This window comes from Perca flavescens, chromosome 10, assembly GCF_004354835.1.
Source record: "Perca flavescens isolate YP-PL-M2 chromosome 10, PFLA_1.0, whole genome shotgun sequence".
Lineage (NCBI taxonomy): Eukaryota > Metazoa > Chordata > Actinopteri > Perciformes > Percidae > Perca > Perca flavescens.
The window spans coordinates 27,812,213-27,839,223 of NC_041340.1; the positions used below are offsets into that span (position 1 = coordinate 27,812,213).

Sequence of the window (27,011 nt, forward strand, 5' to 3'; positions counted from 1 at the left end):
GCTTGTCAGGCTATTTATCTGCGATTTTTGACGGTACAATGTCCTGCCGTATGCTCCGTTGCAGTAGCTCCAGCTTCAACTAGTGAAACAGATTTGATTGTAGTTTTTTCAAATTCACCATGGATTATAGGTCGAAAGTTGAATGATCGAGTACTTATGTCCTGTCGATTTCTTACAGGTTGAGTCGTTGTTGCCCATAACACACTAGCATTCTGGTAATAAACACTATTGGTCAGTGAAGGGCTGATTACGACCAGAGAACCCACTTGATGGCAGCCAAAGCGGAACCAGAATGTCAGAGTGAATATTTCGGCTTGGTCTTTAAAACATTAGCAAACCTCTCTCTAGCTCATGTATTGACAGGGAGAGCCTAACCTGTCAGCTGTGTTGTCGATGCCTTGAGAGAAAAAAGGAAGTGACTCAGATCTTGCTGTAAAGCAGTATCTCTGGCCTTACAGATGTGTATGACATCATTGACATTTTAAAAGGCTTTTTAGAACAAAAATAATGAGAAAGATAATGTTTTTTTAAAACATTAAAGCATGTAAACATGTTTTTTTTAGTACAAACACAAAATACGAGTATTATCCTGAAAATGCTACATAATAGTTGCCCTTTAAATCTACTGTGGCATCAGAAAGTATCCAAGGAGGTATTACTGGCAATGGTACTGTTGGAATAACGTTTAATTTATCTATTTCAGCACTGTTATATTTTTTTTGTCACTGACCATCCAAATCTTTTTGTTTCTCTCCTTTTGTTTTCCCAACAAGGATTTTAAGTGTCTTGTGTTGGGTGACCTTGATTGTGGCCCTATAAATTAACCCAATAGTCCAGTAAAAGTTGTATCTCAATTCTAATGGCATTTCTCAAATTTATACCTGTAAGGCTGCTGTTGTTTTAAAAGCATCTGTACATAACAAAGAAATTATTATTATTTGTAATGTTCTGGAATGAAACTCCGACACAGCAAAGTAGCTTTTAGACTCTTTAGTGAACTTCTAAATCTCCGTTACAATCCTTTTTTACAATCCCCATTTTCTGTTCCGCCATCTTGGTTTTTCTGACTACTTCCTCGCTTCTGCAGTCTCAACACAACAATGAAACTAAAGCGCCCCCTTGTGGACTCAATAAAAAAATTTCTGCTTACAACTTGAGACACATCACGTGTGGGAATACTATAACATCATAACGTCCCATGTTATAAATCATAAACATTACATTATTGACAACTTATGTGATTGGTTGGAAATTATTGTGTTTTATGCTGGGTTTTCACAGGCAGCTGTAACAACAGCAGAACGGAGCGGTTCAATTAATTCCCTATGAGAACCACCAAGGGGAGTGTTTCAAAATGTTTGTGTCCGGGGTGGGAGGGATCGGCTACAATCTTTCGTCTCGCTCGCCTCAGAGTCCTGGAGACTAACAAGTTCCGGCAGGACGGCAGATTCCACCCAATCACGTTCTCAGCGGAGCGGATGATACGTCTGCCCTTGTCCTTGGTGGTGTCAGCAGCATTCCAGATGGTGATGGAGGAGGGGAAGAAGGACTTGATGATGGCAGTGTAGAAGTGCACCATCAATTCTTTGACAGGTTGAACTTCTTCAGCTGCCACAGGAAGTACATCCTCTGCTAAGCATTTTTGATGAGTGAGTTCATGTTCAGCTCCCACTTGAGGTCCTGAGAGAGAATGGAGCCCAGGAAGCAGAAGAGCTCCACAATGTTGACCCAGAGTTATGGGGGCAGCTGGGGCTGAGTTCTTCCGGAAATCCACAACCACCTGCACTCTTCAGAGTGTTTAGCTCCAAGTTGTTCTGACTGCACCAGGTCACCAGATGGCCAATCTCCCACCTATAAGGCAGACTCATACTCAAAAGAAATGAGTCCAATAAGAATGGTGTCGTATGTAAACTTCAGGAGCTTGGCGAACTGGTAACTGAAGGTGCAGCTGTCCTGCAACAGTGATCCAACAGTATTTTTCTTTTTGGATAAACTGTCTGTATTTGGGAAGTTCATGACTAATGTTATCTTTGTTGAAATTGCTGAGGACAATAACTAAGGAGTCGGGTGTGTCCATTCCACACATATCTGGTCGGTGAGCTTGCCACCTTCACATTGGCCTAAGGTGGAATATAAACACCGACCAGGATGAATAAAGCAAGGTCACAGGGTTGAGTAGAAGGGTTTGCAGTTACAGCAACAGTTTTAATACAATCTCACTTTGACTATGACTGTAATTTATGGTACCGTAGCTCCCTCAACGGGATAAAAACTAAACTTCAAACAGCGCAAAAAAAATTGTCAAGATGGTTTCGCAGCTTAGGCCCTTCCCTAATACATTCAAATGGTTGATGGTGGATAATAGGTAGGGATGGATTTTCTGAGCTTACTAGATGGTGCGCTGTTCAACAAAGTGTTAAAAGCACACTAAATGGCTATTCCTTGAGCCTTTTTCTTAAAACTAAAAGCACTACCTAGTGGGCTAATAAAATAAAAATTATTCAGAAAGCTTCATGAAGCTTTATTTGGCCATCACTAATAATCAGGTAAGGCAGCTAAAATTGAGACTAATGCATGAAATCTTGCACACACAAAAATACACCACAGTATTTTAAGAATTACTTTTTACTTTTTACTTAGGGACACACTTGGGTATTTAACTAGAGGTAAGGCCACAGACATTGTGCTACGTAGATTAAACACATGTTCAGTGCAAAATTCCATTCTGTACATGGCAGCAGTAGAATGGAATAGACGTTCAACAGAGATTATATCAGACCAGTCTAGACAAATGTTCAAATAAGCATGAATGGTTATGCAACCAAAATTAGGTAGTGACATATATTTGTTCATTGTATTACTTTTGTATTACTTTTACTGGAAAAATTACTGGCCAAAATGTCATGAAACTTGATGAAAGGGTGTAGCATGGGCCATACACACATCATCATGAGGTTTACTGCATCCTAGGAGACGGTGGGTACCCTTGCATTTCAAGACCAATATCTGTGATGATGTCTTACAGGGAGCCAGTGAGAGATCAGGTAAGAGCTTATTTCAACCACAGCTACTTAAAAGCATGAAACATTATTTAAAGATCCTTCGGAATCACGAAGACAAGGTGGCGTTCCATCTTCTTCAAGGCCATCGAGGTCAGGCCATCTTTCACCCACACAGTGATCTCCTGCTGTGTCATCCTTCATTACCTGTGGTCACTAATGGCGACATACTGGAACCAGAACAGATCGCCATGCAGCCTGACGACAATGATGACACACCACTTGGCGGCGCCAGACTCTGTACGGAGCAACAGTGCCTCTGCAAAATTGCTTCGGAAAGGAACTTGTTTTGGTGGAACCTGTGTACGTTCAAAAGTTGTTTTAATTGTGCAACAGAAAACTCAGATTGGACAGATAGTCTAGCTAGCTGTCTGGATTTACCCTGCAGAGATCTGAGGAGCAGTTAACCATAGTCCTCAGAAATCCACCGGAGTTTAGAACCCAAAGGAAGCCAAAGGTAACGGACATCCGGCCTAAATGAGGGACATCAGGCGGAATTTCCGGCGGCACTGGAGCAATCCCGGTAGTGGAACATTGTGTATATAGACTAAGTGAGCACCTATTATGCTTTTCTGCATTTTCTGTCATATCTATAATGTTACAATGTCAGATTTTCATGTTAAACATGGCCAAAGCATCAAATAATGAGGTAAACAGAAAAATCCATGTGGGCAAAAACCTCAGATTTCCCAATGTTCTGGACTCCTATTTCAAATTTTTTTTCTACTTTCGGCTCACATCACACGGAGCTGGGTTTCCATAATTGGTCATCTACTCCAGGCAGGCTACTGAAGTGTAGAAGAAGAAAAAGAGGATCCGTCAATGAAGATGTAAATCACATTAAAATACTCACATTAATAGCAGCAAAATGTGAATCTGTTATCAGTTACTTTCTCGCAGTTTCTTAACCAGTCAGCTGTCTGACTGTAACTATGAAAACATACAGTATGTACTTTTTAAATGTAAATTTATGTGTATGTGATCCGACATTGGTGAAGAAAATGGAAGCTTGCCTTTGTGAAGAGGAAACGTCTCCCTGGGAACATATGAGTATTGGGAAATATATAATATTTATATAGAATGGATGGAACATAGATACATGCAGGATGGGCTGGAGGTGCTAGCTTTTGTTTCTGTTTTATTGGTTCTTCTGAAAAGTTAAAGCATCTGAATAAACATATATGTAATATTTCTTCTGGATTAGCAAGGGGAACTACTAGGTTTATTTTGTTATTTGTTTGTTTGCATCGATTTGTATATTTGTATGTTTCTTTGTTTATGAAGGAAATTAGGGAAGTGACTGACATTTAAGAACTGTTCCTTCCTCTTCTGGCTCATCATTTTAAAACCACTTTAATACCCTAGTTGTAATGTTACTTGCCCAAACCAAAATCAGAACAATAAATTAAATATAGGTTTACCAATAATTTACTATCAGTGGAACCATCTGCGTTATATTTAGAGGGCCTTTTTGTGGTCCTCTTTCTTTCCACCTCTGTATCAATGTTTGACGATTCTGCCACCAGTCAGGCTTTTTCAATGGCCTTGTTGTATGAGTCTTAAAGGGGTGATAGAATGATTATATAGGGTATTTTACACTGTTCCTTAAGGTCTCCTAATGGGGTATGTAACATTGGTTGGGCTGAAAATTGCCCGAATGCTATTTTATTAGGCCCTTAACTACCCTGTGAATATGGCTCTATTTGGAACAAGAGCTTTTCTTCCAAATATGGTATGCTCATGAATATTCAGAATGAGCTACGCGCTGATTGGTTTGAGCAAACTACATAGAAACACATGGGAGACTCGACAGCAGGTCCCATTGCAAAGTTATACATTGTTTGTCGGGCTATTACGTTATTAAATTCACTTCTGAGACTTTTTTAAGCGAGAAATCAACGATATAAAGCTCAAATATGGGACGTTTTACGAAAATTGATGGCTTATTGCAAATTTGGTAAGACTGTGTGTCGGAGTTCAGCTGCCGGGGCTGCCTGTGTTGCTGCCTCGCTGCACGGCCTGCCTTCCTTTACACACCCCGGCCTGCTCTGAGCTCGATTGAGCTCCGTTATGGCTTGCAGCCCACAGCACTCCATATCCGCGCAAAGTCACCGTTTTGGGGTTAATGGACCAAACGCTGCTGCGCTGACAGAGCTCCAGGGCCTGTAGCTCCCCTCTTCCTGCTAGCTAAATGGCCCGTGTGTGAGAGTGATAGCGCAATCAGCGAGCTTGTTACACCAGCAATCTCTTACAACAGTTCCAGTTAATCTTGGCTGGCTGTCAGCATAACTAGCTATATTTACAGTTTGAATTTTGTCACGCCACTTATACAAAACATCTCTAAAGGTCTTATAAAGCTAACAACAGTGTCCGATTTCAAGTTAATGAATTTTTGTGAAGATTAGGGGTTTCGTTATCTATGACTGTCCCTTCAATCCTAGCTATGTGTGGCTAGCTACAAATCACAGATAGTTAGCTTCATTTTTGGTGTAATTTCTGAATATTTACAGTTTGAATTCCATCACGCCACTTATACAACATCTCCCTAAAGGTCTTATAAAGCTAACAACGGTGTCCGATTTCAAATTAATGAATTTTTGTGAAGAGTGGGGGTTTCATTAGCTATGACTGTCCCTTCAATCCTAGCTATGTGTAGCTAGCTACAAATCACGGATAGTTAGCTTCATTTTTGTCGTAATTTCTGTAAATTTACAGTTTGAATTTTATTAGGCCACTTATACAACATCTCCCTAAATGTCTTATAAAGCTAAAAACGGTGTCCGATTTCAAGTTAATGAATATTTGTGAATTTCAGAGGAATTCTAGGAGGAGCTAGCTCTCATTGATAGAACTACATCCAGCCGCAGGCTCATTCAATGATGGCCCATATTTGAGTCTTACATAGTTGATTTATCACAAAAAAAAGTTTCAGAAGTGAATTTTGTAATGGAATAGCAGAGATCTGCGCGACCTAGATTCGGAAGACTACCTGATCTCAGGTCAGTTGTGTAGCCTATGTAAATGTTGGGGCGTGACCGTTCTCTTAATACACCCATGGGCTGACAAAGGTTCTGGTTTTTGGGAGGTTGACGTCAACTTCCAGCTTTGTTGGGATTCGCCCGTTTTCAGCGGCAGTTTCAAAATATGAAATTTTCATAGTAAAGGGGTGTCAGTGGGACTTTGAGCTTCTATGTATGTCCGATTTACCCACCAAACTGTCGTTATCAACTATGACAGGGTAAAATCGGTTTTGCATTCTATCACCCCTTTAAGATATAATTTAAAGGAAACCATTAATGCAGATTGCATTCTTATTCCATTCTAACATATGGATTTCACATGGCATACTGTTGAGTAAGGTTCTGTTCGTAGGCTGGCTTTTTATGTATTTTGTCATCACAATTGTCCTAGGAATTTTGAATGAGATTTTCTTACTTCTGGAACAAAACCCAATAATTTATTGTTTCACTTTTCAAGGAATCAAGGCAATGTATGTATCAGTTTACAACAGACGGTTGGACAACATCTTACATTTTGTGTTAATGTTGTTATTATAATAGTACCTGGTCTAGATTTTTTTTTAAAGTCCATTTTTTCTTATTCCCTACGTTTTACCCTTTCCCCGACATCCACGAACGTCCAGTAGCAAAACAAGCCCTACAAAGATACATTGGTGAAAAATACAAACAAAATCCTAAATGTATGTAGATGGAAACAGTACCTTATTGGTCTTTTCAACACAGGAACTGGGCACAACCTCCACAGAACTGCCGTAACCAAATTCCACAACAGAAAATCGTTTTTCATTCATTTCTGTCATGGTTGTGGTTTTCTGTTATAGTTTTTCCTTTTTAAATTGTGTTTATTTATTTTGCCATTTCCTTGTTTACTGTTTCTTGTGTTCTCTGTTGAGTTTTACCCTGTTTTCATCCTTGTGTATGTTTTTTGCTTCAGTTTCCTGTTTTATTTTGTAGTCTGTTTCTCCCATGTCACTCTCTTTACAGGAGTATCTGTAAGAACAGTAGTCTCTCTTTTTACCTCCCCACTGTGGTATTTTTTCTTGGTCCAGCTTTTGGATGTGGACGGACAGCCTTGTGTGAAAAGGCTGAATCCATTGAAGAGGCCGAAGGCTCAGGCACCACATTTGTTGTGGCAGGATATGGTGCTGCACATGGCTCTGCGGAGAAGGAAGATGGAGCCTCTGGGGTCACTGCTGGCAGTGGGCGATCTGTGACTTGGGATGGTGCAAAGTCTTTTTCTGTGAAGATCTCTCTATTTAAAGGCCAAATTCCAGTGCATGCAAACCCTGCATGAATTTTTTGTGGGGATGCTGCTAGGGGAAGGGCACTCCTCACAATGGTGGGAAGATCGTAAACTGTCATCGTCAGTCCTGGATGAGCTCTCATCCAGCTGTTAGAGAAGTTGTAAACGTGCCTCTTCAGAGGCCAATATACACTCCGTCCTAGTGGCTGCAGCTTGAATGGGGGGAATGAGATGAGGATGATTCCATTGCTCCTGCAAAAATCTATTCCCTGCATGGAAAGGTGAGAGCAGTGAATGTTTAAAATCAACAGGACTTTAGACTCAAGGGTGGACTAGGTATGGGCCTGGAAATGCTCGAGGAGATCATCAGATGGAAAATTATACGGTTTAAGAAACATTTAAAAGTTAGTTACTTTAAATTACTACTTTAATTAGTTACTTTAAGATTAGAGAGAGGTGAATCAGTCAAACCACAAACACAGGCCAAGTTGACAACAACAGTGCTGTCCTCCTAAGGAAGAAGTTGATTTTTGCATAAGGGCCCCCAACAAATTACAAACAGCCCTGCTAGCTGGTGTTTCTAAAAGTTGGAGGAGCTGCTGGACAAGATGCACCTGTCATGTGGAGATGTGCAGCATGTTGCCAAGGACCAAATGCAATGGAGAGATCTCTTTTGACCTTATGTCCCATAGGGGATGAAGAAGAGTGTGTGTTATGAGCTGATGCAGAGTATTGACTCTTAACGTAATGTTATAACGTTATTGTCAGCTGACCCGTTAAGCTGTTGTATAATAATTACAATCAAAGTTACATTGTGCTCATTGCAAAAGAGCTGTGTGCAGTCATTGAGGAAGTGGTTAAAGTACTCCGGCTGAGGCACATTTGCATTCCCCGCACAAAGAACTCTGATGCACAGAAGGTTAAGCTTAAGTCTTAAAATAGAGTAAGCCTTATATGGTACAAAAGTAACATTATGAACCAGACGGTCGGCTAGAAAAACAGGAAATGTGTATAAGGAAGCGGTGCAACACAGATGGCCTGTGAAAGATGACTGGAGACAAGAAGACACCGCCCTGCAGGAAGACAATAAAAGATTAGGGTACGGTGAGGACGGGGCTCACTGCGGACGAGATCTTGGTGGACCGAGCCCTAACTTTATGTCTGTTGCTAGGGAAACTTAGTCCCTGTTTTGCGAACCCACAGCTGTGTTGTAACTCCTATGCTGGACTCAGTAAGCTTGGTTGACTAAACTCATCATCTCTGATTGATCCTTGTGTAGAGTGAACGTAAGTCCATAAAAGAAGACACAGGAATTAATTAATAGGAGTCCGATTTGACCGGCCTCAGGGTCTTATTTTGGACATTCCCAACCATTAAACGGGTTAATGGTACCCAACTGGTAATGTTACCAACAATGTTTAACAAGGTAACAAACAATTAAACAAAGTCGCTGGCAAGCTGGGTTTAATTCCCTGCAGCTGTAGTGAAGTCAGGGGCTGTCATGAAATCACAGGCTGACTACGCGCTGCGTTTTCCTGCTGTTTGCTTTCTTGATTAACATTAAAAAGTTGCAGCAGCGTTATCCCACCACAGGAAGCCATAGTTATTGTAGATTACTCTGAAAGTCAATACTCAGGGTGACTGGCATCTGATTTCACGTGTCTAGGTGTCCTGTGTGTGTGTGTATGCTCTTAAAGAGTTTACTTGCCAAACATAATTAGCAAAATAATAATTTTTCTCAACAAAAAATCTGATTCATTGCACAGCCCTAAGTTTGCCTTACCAGTACTTCGTATCCTGTTGTCTGCCGCTGCTCTAAACCTGCCTACTCAGCTACCGGATTCCTACATGTTGCTTCCTGCTCTTTGTTGGATCATTGTTAATAAAGATCTGCTTCACTACTCCAGTCTGTCTCCTGGTCGTCCGTGACAGTTGGTCCCCGCTGCCGACGGTCCCCGGGCACAGGGGGCAGCAGGGTCTTCATTAACGTGGTGCAGCTCACACAAGCACCTTTTAAGTATTATCACTACATTTGAACCCTTCTCTATTAAGTTAAGTGGACTGCAGATGTAAATTAGCCAAAGGCTAACTCTGGTGCAATGCATCAAATGGTCACATTTATGTTTTAATTGCACATTGTCCCTTATAAATAAATTGAAAATGTTCCGTTTTGATTTTGGTTCATGCCGGTTTAACATCAATGACTGTGGCTAGCATACGCTCCCTTTAGCTGGGCGTCTTGCTCCAAGGCTAATTGCTTCTGTCTATGGGTAATCAGCTCGTTAACGTGCTAATAATCCTAACATATAACGTTAAATAAAAGCGCAGACTTCTTGACAGGTCTGTTATTACAATTAAATGCACAGCAAGCCATATTATGCGTCAGATATTTGCTTGAAAAATGTCCAAAAAAACACAAACACTCGATGAACTGCAGTTTTTGGCACTTCTGCATTGGCCTCATTGTTTACCTCGGCAGGTTGCTGCTTGGTTTGATGCTACAAAAGTACTCTATCGTTCTCGTTGCCCTTTGATAATCTACACGCAACTTTTCTTTTTGTCTGCTTGCTGAAATGGCAGAGACAGACTTTTAAAAACGTCCTTCTCTCCTGCACAGGTACCAGCGCTTGTCAGCAGACATATTTATGTCGGCACAAAGACCGACTGGTGGCAGCTCTTTTTCATTAGTCACGTTTATAATATATGCTTTATGTTAGAGTAACAACTGACATTTATACACATGGCCAGCCTATATGCAAACAAATTATTTAAGTTTTAATTTTCTATAGAGCGGGTAGGTGAGATCCAGTCACAAGTGATCACTCAGGATGTATTTGGATACACATTCTACTGCCAGGTGGGAACACGCGTACCTAGAGCTATCCACTTGCGATCAGCTCACTCAGGACAGATGTTAAAACCAGGTCAAACAGGCTCTATAACATTGTAGTGGCCACTGAGGAGATCCAACAGGTTTTCAACACGCCGAAACCTGTTCTTACTCTTCTCTCTGAGATTTAAGGTTCCATCACAGAATTGCAACTGTGTTTTCTTTTTTTTTCTTTCATCTGTTTACCCTTAGTTTCATGAAGACACTCAGAGCTGATCAGAGTCATGTCTGCTTTAATCCATTTTGAATTAAAGTGAAATATTTAAGATGGCTTTAATACTATTTAATACATTGTAAGGGATTGTTAGCCCTAAAAACCTTTAAACCAGATAACCCTTTAATAGGAAAGAAGGGCTTATCTTACACTTAAATCCAGAAAAACTCAAATCCATGATGGTTTTTAAAATGTCTTTAAACTGTAGATTATCAATTAAAATCCCACATAATGGAGTTCTTTGGTAGCTGAGTAGTTATAGTGTTTGCCCCTCAAATGCAGTGTTGCAGGTTTGGTTCCAACCTGGGAGCCTTCCAGCCAAAACACACCAGGGAGTGTAGCGCAGCTATTTTCATTTCGGCGCCCATGTTAACCAATCTGTCTGTTCACACCGGGCAGGTAATCACATACAGGAAGACCACAGTGCAGCCGGATGTTTTTTTTTACAAAAATAAAACACATAATAAATATGTAAACACTTAATGTTTATGCGCCCTAGGTTTTTTTGTTTTTATTTATTTATTTTTTATTTTCTCCTTTTCTTTTCATATTGGCATATTATTTTACTCCTAATCTTTGCCCTTTTGTATTATACTACTAGGACAACACTTAATAAACGTATTGAACAAAATAAATAAATAAATGAAACACTTAGGTTCATGGTGATTTTGGCTGTCTTGACTTCTCACAGCGAGACACGCAATCAGCCGGCACACGGAGGGAGAGACGGACAGACTGTTCTAAAGGTATAAGTTGTGGATTTAAATCCTATTTTCAACCATTCTAAAGAAGACATGTTATGGAAGATAAATAGCCCAAAATCTCTAAATTGAAAAATTATCTTTTTTGCTTGTAGTGTCTTCCCTTAATAATGTAAAGTAACTAAAGCTGTCAGGTAAATGTAGTGCGGTGAAAAGAACAATATTTCCCTCTGAGGTGTAGTGGAGTAGGAGTATAAAGTTGCAGAAAATGTACAACTACCTCAAAATTATACTTAAGACAATACTTGAGTAAAATTTGCTCAGTTGATATCCACCAGTGTTAAAAACAGGTGAACAAACAGGTGGAGCAGGTGAGTCAAGATGGAATCCACGTGAAGACAGCTTAGGTATTCATCACCTGGCCCGACAGGTAACAACACCCCCCCCCCCACCCACAGAAGCCGGGTGAACCGGTTGGAGTTTCAGGGTATAAATAGCCGAGGACACTTTTCAGCGCCACAGCTCGGCGGAATCTGCTGATCCTCTTCGGTCCAGTGGTTCTTGACAGTTCAACAGTACTGAACCAGATTTGTGAAATGTTTAGGACCACTGAATCAAAGTGAAGGAACTCTCATCGGAGGACGGACCCTGGGGACTCTTTGTTTTTACGTCAGGTGGGCTGAAATGATTCTGTGTTCAAGCTCTGAAGCTTCTAGCCTGACTACAGTTTATCATTTTACATATTCATTTTTTATTGTGTGTGTGTGTGCTATGTTGACCATATACATTTTTGTTATAGAGACCACCCTTTCTGATGTAATATATTGTGGCAAGAAGTGTTTTTTAAAAGATTTTAATTCTAGCATTGTGTGTTCGACAGAGAGACTTCTTATCTTTTCCCTGTTTTTGGTTGCTTTTGTTTTAGTCTTTTTGGCAGTTTAGTTTAGCTTTTCCATTTTGAAATGTAAATGTTTTTAACCTGTTTAAATCATGTGTAACCTTTATCATTTGTATTGATTAAAAACAAGTAGACTGTTGTGGTCTACTGAAAGACAGCTTCTTCTGGTTTTTGTCCCCACCTTTTCATCTGTGGTTTCTCCACAAAGTCTTCAGTATGGCCTAAAAGAAATAAGTATCAACAAAGAAAATAAATACTTCTAACAATTTCTGCAGCCTAATGACCAAATTACAACCGTAATGATTTTTAGTACTTCTGCACTCCCTCAAATGCAATATTGCTTAATGTTGTTGAGCAACATTAAATTACAATATTACCTATGACTCTCTAAAAATACAGTCTTACAGTTTCAACCGAAAATAATGAATACTGAATACAATAAAGAAATGAGGTGTGATAGGCCTGAGGTGTATGTTTAATGGTCCTCACAGAAAAACACACTATCTAAACTACAACTGGACCCTGACCTCTGATTAGTTTTTAGTCCTAGCAGCTGTTATTTTACTCGTATCACCAGAAGCAGTATTTTGTGGTAGCAGGACAATTAGAACTGATAATAATAATGTACTTTATCTTTATAACACCTTAAATAACAAAGGGATAGTCTTAACTGTGACAAAAAAGTTTTGAAAACGAGGTTTTAAAATCTTTTTTTTATTTTATTAGATTTATTAGATTAGAGTTGAATGGTAAAACTTAATCACATGATGTGTGATTTCTCGGACAATGACTAGGTTTCTGCCATTTGATAGTTTGTTTTTGACATCACTCTGATGTAGACTGGGACTCTGAAGTTATTAGGGTATCACGCGTCCTCAGATGAAATGCAAACAGACACCAGGACTGACAAGGAAGAAATGAGCAACTTCTTCTTCCAGTGTTTCCTCCACAAACAAAGGTGGAAAGTGTCTGTGTGTTAAACTGAAGTGAGTTCAGCAGGTGAGAATCCTACCAGAGGATTCTTTACATGTTTAGGATCATTTTGATCATGTGTGCTATATTAGTGCTCAACTGGACAGTATAAAGGTTTCTTGATGCTGATTGGCTTATTCATCATCAAAATGTCTATTTAAAATATTCTGTCAAATTTCTCTCGTGTTACATATAATAATGGTGTTCTTGTTTCACAAGTAACAACCAACAGTAGTTTGATTGTAATCTCAGTTCCCATCATCAATGAAAAATGCAGGGAGTGTCTAAACTGGTCGGACAGCTTGGATAGGTTAAGTGCATAAATTAAGTTTTAAGTGCTGGAATACAGCCATCCTCCAACATTGAGACTGACCTGGTTTCACTGAAGAACCATGGTCCTGGTTTAAACTGTCCAATTGGCTTCAAAACCATTTCTCGATGGATCTCAAGATGGTGCTTTAGACTGGCAGACAGTGCACCAACTATCCCTGAAACAAGCAGGCAGATGGTGGTTAACGTGAGCTCTGTCGAACAAACCTCTGGTCTATATTTTGTAAAAAAATAAAACAAATAAAACTTCCAAAGACTGTGCTGTGTCTTGTGTTCTTTTTTCCATTGTTACAAGCTGTGCTGGCAGTAATATGAAGGTTTTTATGACCTCCAGTTTAATCTTAAAGCTTCAGTTTATATCACTAACAAAAATGTAAAATAAACTCAACAGCTATAAACTCTGGATATTCCACAGATCTCACCACAGACCATCTCAACTGACTACATTTTTATTTGTGTTCTGTGTACTTCTCATTACAAATACTTTAAATAAATAAAAGTCCTAATATTCTTTGACAATGAGATTCAATTGTACAAAATTAAATAACAAAAATGTAATACATAAATTCCAATAGCTCTCTATATTAAAAAACAAAACAGCATATTCTAAAATAACTAAAATGGAAATTATCTAAAAAAGATGGGGGGGGGGGAGAGCTCATTTATTGCTGATCTGACATTATTTATTGAAAAATGTATGCTTCAATAAATAATTATCAGAAATCAAACAAAATAATCTGTGAATGAGCAAGCAGTAGTAGAGAAGAAGAAACCGGAAGTTGCTGTCGGTACACGATCCATTCTGCCCTACGGTTCTGCCTGTACGATCCGTTCTGCACAAAATGTTTGCGCATGCGCTGTTGTGCGAGGATTTACGACACTGCACGATCTGTTCCACGCTTCCGGTCGACAGCCAAGCTAACGTTAGTTTAGCTAACAGCTAATTTGGCTAACCGCTAGCCGAGACAGCATGTAATAACTTTAAAAGACCCTCAAAATAAAACTTGAAAATAAACGTTAACATATATAACAGCTGTTACGTCAGTTCTACTTTACTTGTGCTCATTTAAAATACAATCACTCAATATTTGTCTTTATTGTTATTACTGTAAAGTCTTAATTTAGCTGTAGCCTGCTTTTTCCATTAAGTTTGACTTAACGTTATTTTAGACTGAATCTAGCTGTCAGCTAGCGCTTAGCCGAATTAGCTGTTAGCTAAACTAACGTTAGCTTCCCGGTGGAGGCTAGCCATAGGCTAGCGTGGAACAGATCGTGCAGATCGAATCCTTTGTAAAACGGATCATGCAGGCGGAACGGATTGCGTGCCGACAGTTGCGTTTAGGCTGCCTAGCAACAGTAGTAAACACATCAATGTTAAAACCAAGGGGGTAAGCTTCGCTTCAGAACTCGAACCTCCTATGGCGCCATTTTGATGCTACAAAGCGATCACCTCCCGTTAGCATTCCATTGACTGCCATTCATTTTGACGTCACTTGACAGCGAATAACTTTACATCTTAAGCATTTAATGACTCTATTTGTCCATTGTTTAGTTCTAAAGAAAAACAACAATGTATAAAAGGCTCCATTACCTTGTACCTCACGTTATGGCTCTGTAGCAGACGTTTTTGTAAAAATAGGCTAACGATTGTCTCACGTAGTAGAGGAATTACCGTATAGTACAGGAGAAGCTCGCAGGCAGTTTCGACTTACATTAGCTGTTTAAGTTTAATTACTAATGTTAACTAGCATTTTAGTTAGCAATAATTAGCATGTGCCCATGTTATCTCCTTACATATACCTCCGCTCTCTGTCTCTGCAAGATTGGGAATGATTGAGATTTCTCATGATGGCTCAGCTACCAGAACACTTACAACTTTCAGACAGGTTGTTCACATCACATTTACGTTGTCTCTCTCAGTTGGAGCCTGCGCAGTAATGCTAGCGCTCACCGGAAAAGTGCTTCTAATATCCTTCACTGGTCTCCGTCCAGAACTGGGACTGTTGGTCCATTCTTATATACTGTCTATGGTTAGGGACCAGGCTAAGGCATAATGTTTAAAATGCCCAACTATTTTACGTCTGACAGCCGCTGCATTAGCCACACTTTTCTGAGCCAGCTGTGGAGGGTGTGTGCAACACATGACATGCTGGGGAGTCCTGCATCACTCATAGCTTTTATCATGTTTTTGGCATAACAGAACTTTTAGGAATGCCCCATGTCTGTAGCATGTCATCAAACGCACCTGCTATGGATTGACTAGTGTGCAAACCCCAAAACCGTTTTGCATGATTAAAATCCTCATCGATCGACTGTGCAGTTAAGCTGACGAGAGACATTGGGCTGACACTACTAGTCCAATAGTTACGGCCGAAATGTCCTGCAACAGGCACATCACAAATTCGCTTTGGCTCCAGTACATTGAGAAGATGTCGAAACCCAGTATTATCACAACTGACAATGGCTGATCGTCAAGTGTAATGTCCAAAGTTGGTTGTTGCTGTGTCCCGCACGGGTTCCGCCATCCATTCCAACATACCCCCACTCCGACATTGACGTCTAATTGTTGGAGTGGCACTTCCATTGTTTTCAAACGTCCCACCACTCCAACAATTTTACAACAGTTTCCATTGTTGGAGTGGTGGTACTTTACTTTTTTTAAAACGTCCCGCCATTCCGACATGGGTTAGGGTTAGGGTTAGATAGGTGGATGGTGGGTGGATTATTGATATTTAGCCGCGGGTGCAGTTGACATTACAGCTCATCCGCGCTTCTCAGGATGTTGGAATTTAATACAGGAACAGTGGAGATAAATTGACTTGAAAATAATATAAAATAGGATTAGTAGACCTTAAAGAAACTCCTATAAAGATGTTTTTATGTCAGAATCATGTTCAAGGTGCTCTAAACAGCTTTTTTTGGCGTGTAAAGCTTGTTTCCATCACTAAAATAGCATTACAGTCGTTTCCTTCAAGAATCACTTATAAAGGAAGTTTATATGTCAGAATCATGTGTAAGGTGCTCCAAACGGCTTCTTGTGGCGTGCGACCTGGTAGTCGGAATTGCGGTACTAAAATGTGTCGATTGTGTGTGATTGGCAGCATGTCGGAATAGCAGCACGTCTGAATAGAAGCATGTCGGAGTGGCGGCATGTCGGACTGGCAGCATGTAACCGTCCCGCACTCCCGTTGCTAGCATTAGCAAACTCTTTAAACTCGGTTTTGTGTTGGCTCTTAAGATGTTTTATCAATTTGCTAGTGTTGAAGGAGCTTGTTTTTGAACCCCATTTTGACAATTAAGCAGAGCATAGTTTGCAATTAGCTTTACTTTTGTAAATATACTACTTCTGTCTATTAGCAGGCTTTTTTCTCAGTTAGTTTACCTGTTGGAAATATTAAATACAGTTGAAGTTAGAAGCACTCTGTCACGCACATTAAACATTTCACTCATCACGTACTGATGGCTTCTTCTACTGTAAAGTTACTCTGCTGGCGTTAGCAACTGATGTCCTAGTTAATACCTAGAGCGAGTGTGCCCTCTGCTGAGAATGTTGTGCTTGAGGCGAGACACTACAAGTGAATAGGGCAACATTTTTAACTTACAGATATCTCCATGAAACTTTACCAGTTGATTATATACATGAATAGGAGAAAAGAATGTATGGCAAGTTTTCTGTAATATATATGCGCTAATTTGCATATCTGCAATCTGACAATTGAAAATTTTCTTGATATATTAAATTATAAGACATTTACAGAGGGTATTATGAATATCTCCTTTTGTTAATCAGTAAATCAGAAAATACTGCCAATAGCCTTAAAAAATTGATTTTCGCCTTATTTTTAGGCATAAAATGGCATATAAATCAGGCCAAGAATGATATATCAACATATCCCTCTGTAAAAACTTTCAAAATATAGTTAGAAATACGACTGTAAAGGTGGTGAATGATTTTCTCCATTACAGAAGTGGAGATTCTTCGCTTGGAGTGTGAGAAAAAACTCATTTTGAGAAACCGTCTTTTAAAGATTTTTATGGCCAAATTCCACACATTTCTATTGAAAGCCATGAATTACAGACAAAATATGCCTTTAGGTCCAAGTAAGATCCTAATCTAAAACTCATTATTGCTTCATCCATCACTGATCATAACATCCAAAACAACACATCAACATGTACTTCAACTGAAGACCATCACAAACTCGGAACTGACAGAACACAACCATTACACAGCCTTGTTCCCCCAAGTTAGTTTACAGTCTACATATCCATGCCAGCACCATATGTAGGGCCCTCCTCCATCTCCTGCTGGTGTCTTTTCACTTTTTTGTCTGTGCTTACACTTTTACGGCTCCACTTTGCACTGAACGGAATGGACTCTATTGGCTTTTGAGATCCTAACCATGTCGTCATCCTTCATTGCACTGACAGTCATGACAGTGCTCTGAAGCCAAAATTTCTCCATCACAGTCAGCCTGGCAGAGGCATCCTCATTAAATGTAGAAATAGCCATACTGGCTGCAGCCTCAACCCTGTTTTTCCCCACAAAGACTGTTTTTGGACATCGAGGCCCATAAGATCGTGTTGAGGCATTTGTTGGCATTCTGAGTGCCTCCATGCTGCATGTGCTTGAGCCGGCTGTCACTGGACATCCGGTGATACACAGGAATGAGCTTCTGACCCACCTCCTGTGATAAAAGGTTTTCTGTGTGAAGCCTATGGCTCACTGGCTTTTCTCCATTCTCCTCTGCTCTCCTGTACCAACACCAGGATGGATGGACACCTAGTGTGCGTGGGATTTTCATCACTAGATATGGAGTGGAGGAGACCTGCCCATATGTCTGCTTTCATTTGATCCAGTGACCCTTGGTTATTTAGAATAGCCCCACTTTAATAATTCTGCAAGGCTTTGCATTTCTTGGCAGTGAGCTTACCCTGACCTTTGCCCCCTAACTTACGCTCAGCACTCAGTTTCCTAAGCGCTGTGCCCATGCTTGACTATTTCACGCGTATGGGTATGGGTTGAGCGCAACCACCTCCTTGAATGCTGCACTGTCCCCATCTGACAGAATCTCAGTGTAGCACAGCTGATGTGGAGACACAGACCTGGCCCACATCCTCTTGGCTGCCTCTGCTCCATGGCCTTACTTGACCCTGAGAAATATCTAGCACAGTCTACATGAGTCTCCTTCCAGCTTTCAAATTCCTCCTGCATAATTTTACCATCTCGCCTAGCACACTCTCTCAGGGTACAAGCACGGCAGTAGGAGGATAGCATCTCAAAGTCCACCACCAGCCCAGTGAGGATGTCGATGCACACACCAATGCCGTAGTGGGGACGTGAAGTCTCTCTTCTGCCACATGCCATCAAAAGACACACTGATATTGATTATGGCATCCTCATCCTCCCTCAGCCACATCAGTATATCATATCAATATATGTGTATGCCCACCTGATCTGGTCCCTGGTTCTCTGCAGTGACTCCAAACCTATCTCAATTTCTGCCCCTAAAATGAAAAGTATACTGTATCAATAACTGTTCATTTAGTCTGATTTTATTGATACCGTACATATCTTCATTTTAGTGGCAGCAATTTCCAATTAGTTTTTTGGAACAGAGAGGGGAGTAGACCGGTCATAAAGGATCACTCACTTTAGCAACGAGTTACATACAGTATGTTTATGTTTATTTATTTAGCTGATGTTATGGTTATGTTTTTTTTTTTTTTTTTTTTGCAGATGCTTTCATCCAAAGCAACTTACATATACCAATACCTTTGGGGGCAATCATATGCTTACAGTCCTAGAGATAGCTTATATAAGACTTGGATCATTTGTATGGAATAGAATGGTTATGGTTTATTTAGTAGCCCAGATGATTATATCCAAACTGACTTACAACGGAGGACAAAAACAAAACGTTGTCTGTGTTGTGCATTGTGTAAGTGTATGTTTTTTTTTTGCAACCTCACTTTTAAATCTCCTGAGAAGGTACTATTTGCTTAGGCTGCATTATTTTCATATCCACCTTAGTTTTTGCCACCTCAGAGAAAATATGTATGGTAAAAGTAAAACTGACCAGCACAAATTACTGAAGGAAATGCCACTTTATTTCACTGTGTAATATTGTATCCTCATACAAAGATGCAAGTAAAGCTATGTGGACAAAAAAGTGAAAGCAAACAGAGGTGAAAAAAATACTGCCATGAATTCAGACAAATATAAATTATTGGGTTGTGCTAGAATCAGCTAGCTGGTTGGAAGAAATAAGTGGTGGTAGAAGTTGTACTTTCTGGACCTCTGAATGCAAAGCAAATCAATGCCAATTAGTTTCTGATAAGCTACTCTTTAATTATTGAAGACTTTACATACCTGTCCTGTCACTGTCTTGTCATGTCTCTGGTAAGTTTTAAGATGCAGGCCAGGAATCCCCAACACCTTGCTGATCTGTTTGAGCACTGCATACCCCAATCCTAACATGTACGCTAAAAGCACGTCATTTGTAGACTCCTCCTGATTGTAAGTTGCAACCCAGATCCAGCACAATTGGGACAAATGAGCTCACTCATCAATTCATTCAAACATGCAACATGAATTATGAGCCACTGCTGAGTGGCACAGTGGTCACTGCCACTATCTGAACTCTCCCGTTTCCCCAATGACAGCTTACGTAATGATGCACTTTGAGAAGTAATTTCATTATCTGGAATTTCATTATCCTTTGACTTAGACTTCGAGTCAAAAAAGCTGCCTTACCAGAATTCCGTGAAATAAACATGGCCCCTTAACTCCAAATCTGTGGCAGTTTCACGGAATTGCAATAAACAATCTGTTTAGGAAAACAATAACGGGACGCGGGACAACAACGGGATGGTTGGGTTTAGGAAAACAATAAACGGTTGGGTTTAGGAAAACAATAACGGGACATGGGACAACAACTGGACGGTTGAGTTTCGGAAAAGAAGAACGGGACGGTTACGGTTGGGTTTAGGAAATGTGACACGCGGGACACGATCCCCGGTCTCCTGGGTGTGTTAGGGAGCTTGTCTGACCCAGAACGCAGAGAAATCCCACCGACAACATAAAGCAGTTAAAAAGGTTTAATGTAGCGGAGTGTACTCAGAGAATCATTGTAGGTAATGTCAGGGTGGTGAAACTCCTGGCTGGTCTGAGGCTTGTGGTGAGCCGACAGGGAAGAATCCAAGTCTTTATGGGACACGAGGGGAACAGGCAGAGACGAGAACATGGAGGGTTTCCCAAGTTAGAGACAGAGGCTGGATGGTGGGGCTTGAAGCAGGCAGGCAAAGCAGAGGAGGCAGCTGGGCAGAGCGGTAACTGGAGAGAGACACAGGGTTAGTAGGAGCTCAGGGAACAGAGACAAAACCGGAGTAAAGGCAAAACGGATTATACTGGATTTAGACTGAGAGCCAAGTTACCACATGGGTTGTAGATAACGAACTGGCGCCAACAAGGTGATCAGCCCGAGTTTAAGTATTGCAGGAGTGGATCATGAAGATGAGCTGCAGCTGTGAAAACCGGCAATGCAGTGTTGGATCGGCCACGCCCCTTGACCTACTTCCCTCCGGACACTCCTCCAGCACTCCAGGTGGAAAAACACAGAACACAGACAAACAGGGAAAACTAAACCACCCAACTCAGGGTGGAGAGAGGGCAACCCATAACAGGGTGAGTCCTGTGTTTGACCCATCCGGGCTTTCATACTACTTGCTACCGTAGTCGCTCCTAATGCTACCTCATTTTCTCATTGACTTTACATTGGCATTGTTTTCCGTGGGGGCCACCACCACGTAATGTGGTGTTAACAGTTCGTGATAATTTCAATTCGGTGAGACCAGGCTGGCATGGATGTCACCAAGATGTGTTGTATAGTCAACAAGTGAAGGTAGAGACAGCATGAGACATAATTATTGATTAAGTACCATCTTCTTATCTTCAATCTAAGCAAACACGGGTTGAATAGCTAGTATACTCACTGCTAGTATCCTCACTGAGTCAAAAAGGCTCCCTACACTTAATACTGCTGGATTAAAAAAGAACCCAACCTTGGAGTGACCTGTGCTGAGTTTTAACAATTTAACTCAAATGCTGGGTTATTTAATTTGACCCAACCTAATGATTGAAATCAACTCTATTGCTGGGTTAGAAATTACCCATACACTGGGTTATTGTCTGATTGCCTTGATTTTTTATGGTTTAAAATAACCATGGGTGCACAAGTAGCTACACAGCTGGCCTGCAAAAGCGATGAAAAATATTCTAGGTGTTAAGGGTCCTGAGCGTGTTCCCATATGAACACATTAAAATTAAACTTAAACCGACAGTAATGATTGAATACAGCGTGTGCAGTTTAAAGGTGCAATATGTAATACTGACAGCTAGTGTTTAAATAATTACTGCAGTACAAATCAAAATCCTGGAGAGAGTCGTCTCCCCGCCAACTCCTCCCCAGACTCGAAGTTCACGGAGGTTGCCAGGCCGAGACCACAGCATCCACAACAATGTTGCTAGACGCTTGTCTCACATAGCCAGACATTACTTCACAGCACAGCGGAGTAGCTACCGTTAGATGCCGGCTGTATTGACAGTCATAAAAGCCTGTGCTCATGCGGAGCTCTGTACCCAACTGACAGGCACACCTTTTCTGCTTAGAATTACGATAGCTATAGATATAACAACCTCGCTGTCCTTTCCACCCGACAGACAGACACACTTCCTAGGCTTAGAATTACGGTGAGAATTGCTAAAAATAACACTTACCTTGGCGTTCTCTCCACCCGACTGAACACACTTTATTGGCTTAGAATTACGGCAACAATCGCTTAACACAATGCAAACTTACGGTCATCTCTTTCCAATTTACAGCCTTCCTCTCTTGGCTTAAAATAACTCACCGGCTACGGCCGCTAAACAGGCTACACGTTGTAAACAGCCATGGCCCGCTTGCCTGGTCCTCCGGTAATGTTAGCAGTTAGCAGGGTTAGCGTGGCGGCGTTAGCCAGGACCAGTCGGGATCACTTTACTGGCTGTGTCTTAATTGTTTTTACGAGTAACCAACTCGGGTACTCTAGCTATATAATTCAATGTGAATACACAAATGTTGAAATTACATTACAAATTCCCCGTCCCTTGTAGCCATGATAAATAAGCCTGAAGCTAATGCTTACCTGTTAAGGAGGAAATTAGCCAACTCGGCGTCCAAGCTGTCTCCATCTTTCAAATACATCTCCAATATTTACCCAGGGTTTGTAACGTCTCTGGTCACGCAACTGTTTTTTTTAAAGTCAGGTTGTATCATGGCTGTTAACGTTACAGATGTGGCGCGCTGGATTTATGTTTTTCGAGTTATATCTGGCAACACGGCCTGTCTGTCAAACTGGGCAGTTGATAACAACACACAGGCCAAAACACTAACAGAAATTCCGTCACGGAACAGAAATTTCAAAAGGAGCATTATTGTCAGAAAAGATAGTATTTCAACTTTTTTTTTCATTTTTGGATTTATTACCATAAATATATTACATATTGGACCTTTAAAGGGCAACTATTATATAGCATATTCAGGATTATACTTGCATTTTGTGTTTGTACTAGAATATGTTTACATGCTTTAATGTACAAAAAAAAACAACATAATTTCTCATACTGCACCTGTATTCACCGTCTGTATGAGATGCTCTGTAGGAGTGCCTAAACCCTCCTCCCAAAAAAGCCCATTCTGCTCTGATTGGCTAGTGTGCCTCCGCTTTGGAGCAGATGACCAATCATAGAAGTTCGGCTTAGAGTTGCCTAACATTTAGCCAAGAGTAGAAAAAACTGTTGAAACCGGAGCGTTCAGAACAGTTGGAAATCTGAACGTTTTAGTTCATGGGATTTCTCTAAAATATATTAACCCTATTATTTGAATTTGCCACGTTTAACATAAAAATCCAACATTATGACATTGTAGATATGACATAAAACAAGGAAAGGCAAAATATGTCACCTTTAACAGTTTGTTTCATTTGTACAAATGAAGAAAATACACAGTGGTGACCACAATACGATCTTTTTTCGATCTTTCGATCACAATTCGAGGAGCCTAACTGCCAATCTCCCAGTCGAATCACATTGTCTCATTGACTATGCCTTTGTGGAAAAACAGCTAATTGTTGTACATCTCTCTACTTCACTGAGGACCAGCTGAAGTGGGGGGGGGGGGACCTTTCTGACCTTTCTGGCCTTCCTTGATGCAAAATCATCAATGATGTCATCGTATGAAATCTGCTCCCCTATTGAGTGATTGATATTGATGACGGCAAGGCCAGTGATCCGTTCCTGGGACATGGTTGACCTCAGGTATGACTTGATCAACCAATGGGCGTTCTTGTGTCATGACGGGAAAGCCCAAGCCGCAGCTGGACCCTCCTCCCATTTTCCACTGGGCACGCTACTATGCGCTACGTTCCAGCCATTCAAGTCAATGCTTGATAATCCATCAACCGTGCTGCGGCATGTCCCAGAAGCGTACGAGTAGCGGCTCTCCGCTCCGCTAAAGATACGCGCAATTTACCAAAACAAGTTTATCAATTAGAATGTGGGGCTGGATCGTGTTAAAAGTTGACTTGACAGCTTGGCATGGTTTTAAAACAAGGTTTAATAAAGTGGCAGTGGCATCTTCTACTCCCCGGCCAGTCCAATGCGAACTGAAGAGGGTCAAGTAGATGTGCAGTCTTGGTAAGAATATCTCTTTTATCAGTTTTTCCGATGGACTTCATTACAAAAGAAGTCAGGGCCACAGGTCTAAAATCATTAAGAACCTTGGGATATTTGTTTTTGGCCACAGGGATATGGTGCGTTCTTTTTGTCCACCGAAGTCGATCTACGAGTCGTTTTTCGAAGTTGCAAAAAGAACGCCCTCGAGGTCGTATATACGACTCGTCAAGTCGTCTGAACGTCGTTTTTCGATACGGATGTGATGTCACACTCAAGCTACTAGTCGCGATTACAAGACAAAAAGAACGCACCAATAGACTACTTCCAACTCCTTGGCACCCTATGTTGGTTAAGTGACAGCTGGAAGATATGGTGGAAGATGGGGGGTAATTGTTCTGCATAGGAGGAAAGCAGCTTGACTACTTATAAAATCAGAACCTTGGGCTTTTCCTAGCTTTAGAGTGTTTAAAAGATTTGGCCACAGAGAGAACATCAAAGGGAATAGCCCGAACTGGATAGTTTTTTTTTTCCTCAGATTTACAATTTCCCTATTAAAATCTAGGCAATCAAACCTGAGATAAAACATATTAAACTCCTGTGCCAATTAATTGTCAGAATTAAAACCATCAAGAGCCACCTTTTTTTTTGCTTTTCCTTTCTGAACCTACAATAGTTTTTAAACCATTCCAGCCTATATTGTTAGCAAGTTCTCTTTCCAGCTTCTCCTTGTAATTCTGTTTCGCACAACCTATTTTGCTCCTGATCTCTTTTTTAAGCAGGTTCAACTCTATAAGATTGCCCTCTTGAAATGCCCTTCTTTTCAAATTTAACAACTTTTTCAGAGATTTCGACACCCAATGCTTGCTGTTAGGAAATGCCTTAACAGTCTTTTCTGGAATCACACTGTCTTGACAGAAGGTCACATAGCTGCTGAGGACATCGGTCAACTCATCAATGTCACTGCAAGATTCCTTAATCTGTCCCAATCTGTGCAGTCAAAGCATATTCTTCTCTACAGCACTTTGTTCAATTTTGGTTGTTTTAAAGCGCTTAACAAATAAAGTTGGATTGGATTGGATCCCTGTAAACTCAGGGTAGAATCATCAGTCCAGGTGCTGATCTGTTTTGAGATGATTTTGCCCCACCTGAGGGCAGAACGGTATACTGGGATGAGCTGACAGAATCATAACACATGTCAAGAATCTTGTTATGCCTGGTTGGGCAGGTGATGTATTGGTAGAAATTCTTGTGAGTTTTTTTCAATGAATAGTGATTGAAGTCACCTAACACAATCATGAGCGCATCAGGAGATATGGATTGCAGCCTCTGGGTCACTTTAAGTATAGACTCAGAGGCTTCCTCCTCATTAGCTCTCGTACATAACAGTGACAAATATCTGGGGGAATTCCCGGGGAAGGTAGTGTGGGCATATATGGACTGTTCTTATATATGGACTGTGCATAGAGACACAGACAGTAGTTCAACGTGTTTAGTGCAGCCTCTCTTTGACAATGACTGTTTTGCAGCAACTTTCATTAACATACAGACACCCACCCCTGCCCTGTGATTTACCGGTGACACCAGCCTCACAATCAAGATGGATAGGCTCGCCGAATCCATCAATGGACATTTCCGCATTCGAGTCTCTATACAAAAGCCAAGTTTCAGTAAACAAAGATAATGTTTGCATAATATTCACATAATATTCGTCTTGAGAGGGTGATAAAACATAATATAAGTACCTGCCTCTCAATGACAGTATCACAGGACACTTAACCCATGTATTGTCCTTCGTGTTACAGGGACTTCATTCAAGTGCAGGATGGGTCTGTGGACCCCGAAGGACAAGGCCCCCGCCAGTTCACGTGAAATGTCATCACATAGTATGCGAGGGTCACCGGGCACCCGAAGAACTACAAAAGGTTTAAGCAATAAACATGCGTTTCTGAATTTGTGTTGAAACTGAACATGGGCTTGAAGTTCATCAAGTTTATTTCGAATAGATTTTGCATCAGTGATGATGATAGATGGTAGAGGAATATGAGAGAGCGACTGTCTCCGTAGTCTCTGAAGTACGCCACCACATCTGCCCCTCTTTCTTGTTTTACGTGGCAGAGCATTGTTGAAGTCTTTCTGATCATTCTTAACCCCGTGACGCCTGAATTTATTCACAATTATATAAAAAAATGTATTATGTGTGTTTCTGGCTCCAAGCTGATGCTAAATTAAGTTGAGATTGTTAATTTGTCTATAGCATATAGAATAGATATACATTTAGGTATGATGCAAATTAGCGACAACATGCATTCATGGTAAAATTCTTTACAAAATGGTAAAATTAATAAAACACATTTTCCCATCTCAGATATGTAGATTTTATTCATGTCACAAAGTAATTGACAAATAAATGAATCTTGACAACAGCAAGAAAGAAAACACTCTTCTACTCCCTAACATTGACAGTAGTCTTTTTAGGTTTAGGGGTTAAGGTTAGGGGTTAGGGTTTATTTTGCTTCAGTGAACCGGATGTAGTTCCCACTCCGACCGGTTTTACGAGAAACCAGTGCATGCAAAAGGTTCTTAGGTATGTATCGAATGTAAACAAACCGGCATTGGGGGAATACACACGCTATCTCGCCTGCAGTCGGAATGGAAGGGGTTTGATGCAAATTAGCGACAGTCGGCGTTAAGGGGTTAAGATGAAGTTTCGTTGGTTACTATTTCAGTATACAGGATTGGGAATCCAGACACAGCGGTGATGAGTTTCTCCTCCAAAAAGACCGGCCAGCTACACCCTCCTACAAACAATAGCCATGGTTACCGCGCAAACATTCCTGGCTGCACCTGATTGGACGAACGCGTCACATGGGTCTGCTGCTCCCGGTTTTTCAAAACCGGCCATGATAGGAAGGAGAAGAGATACTTTATTGATCCGCAGGGGGGAAATTACATTTTTCACTCTGTTGATAT

The 27,011-nt window shown here is 40.8% G+C and overlaps 1 long non-coding RNA gene across 1 annotated transcript; it reads right to left on the bottom strand.

Annotated features, from left to right (window-relative positions):
* Positions 1-7,488: 7,488 nt before the first annotated feature.
* On the bottom strand, positions 7,489-19,818 carry LOC114563414 (uncharacterized). The gene is made up of 3 exons (XR_003693610.1): positions 19,701-19,818; positions 13,371-13,485; positions 7,489-7,591 (listed from the first exon to the last, which is right to left on the bottom strand). It is a non-coding gene; the product is annotated as an uncharacterized LOC114563414 (long non-coding RNA).
* Positions 19,819-27,011: the final 7,193 nt, after the last annotated feature.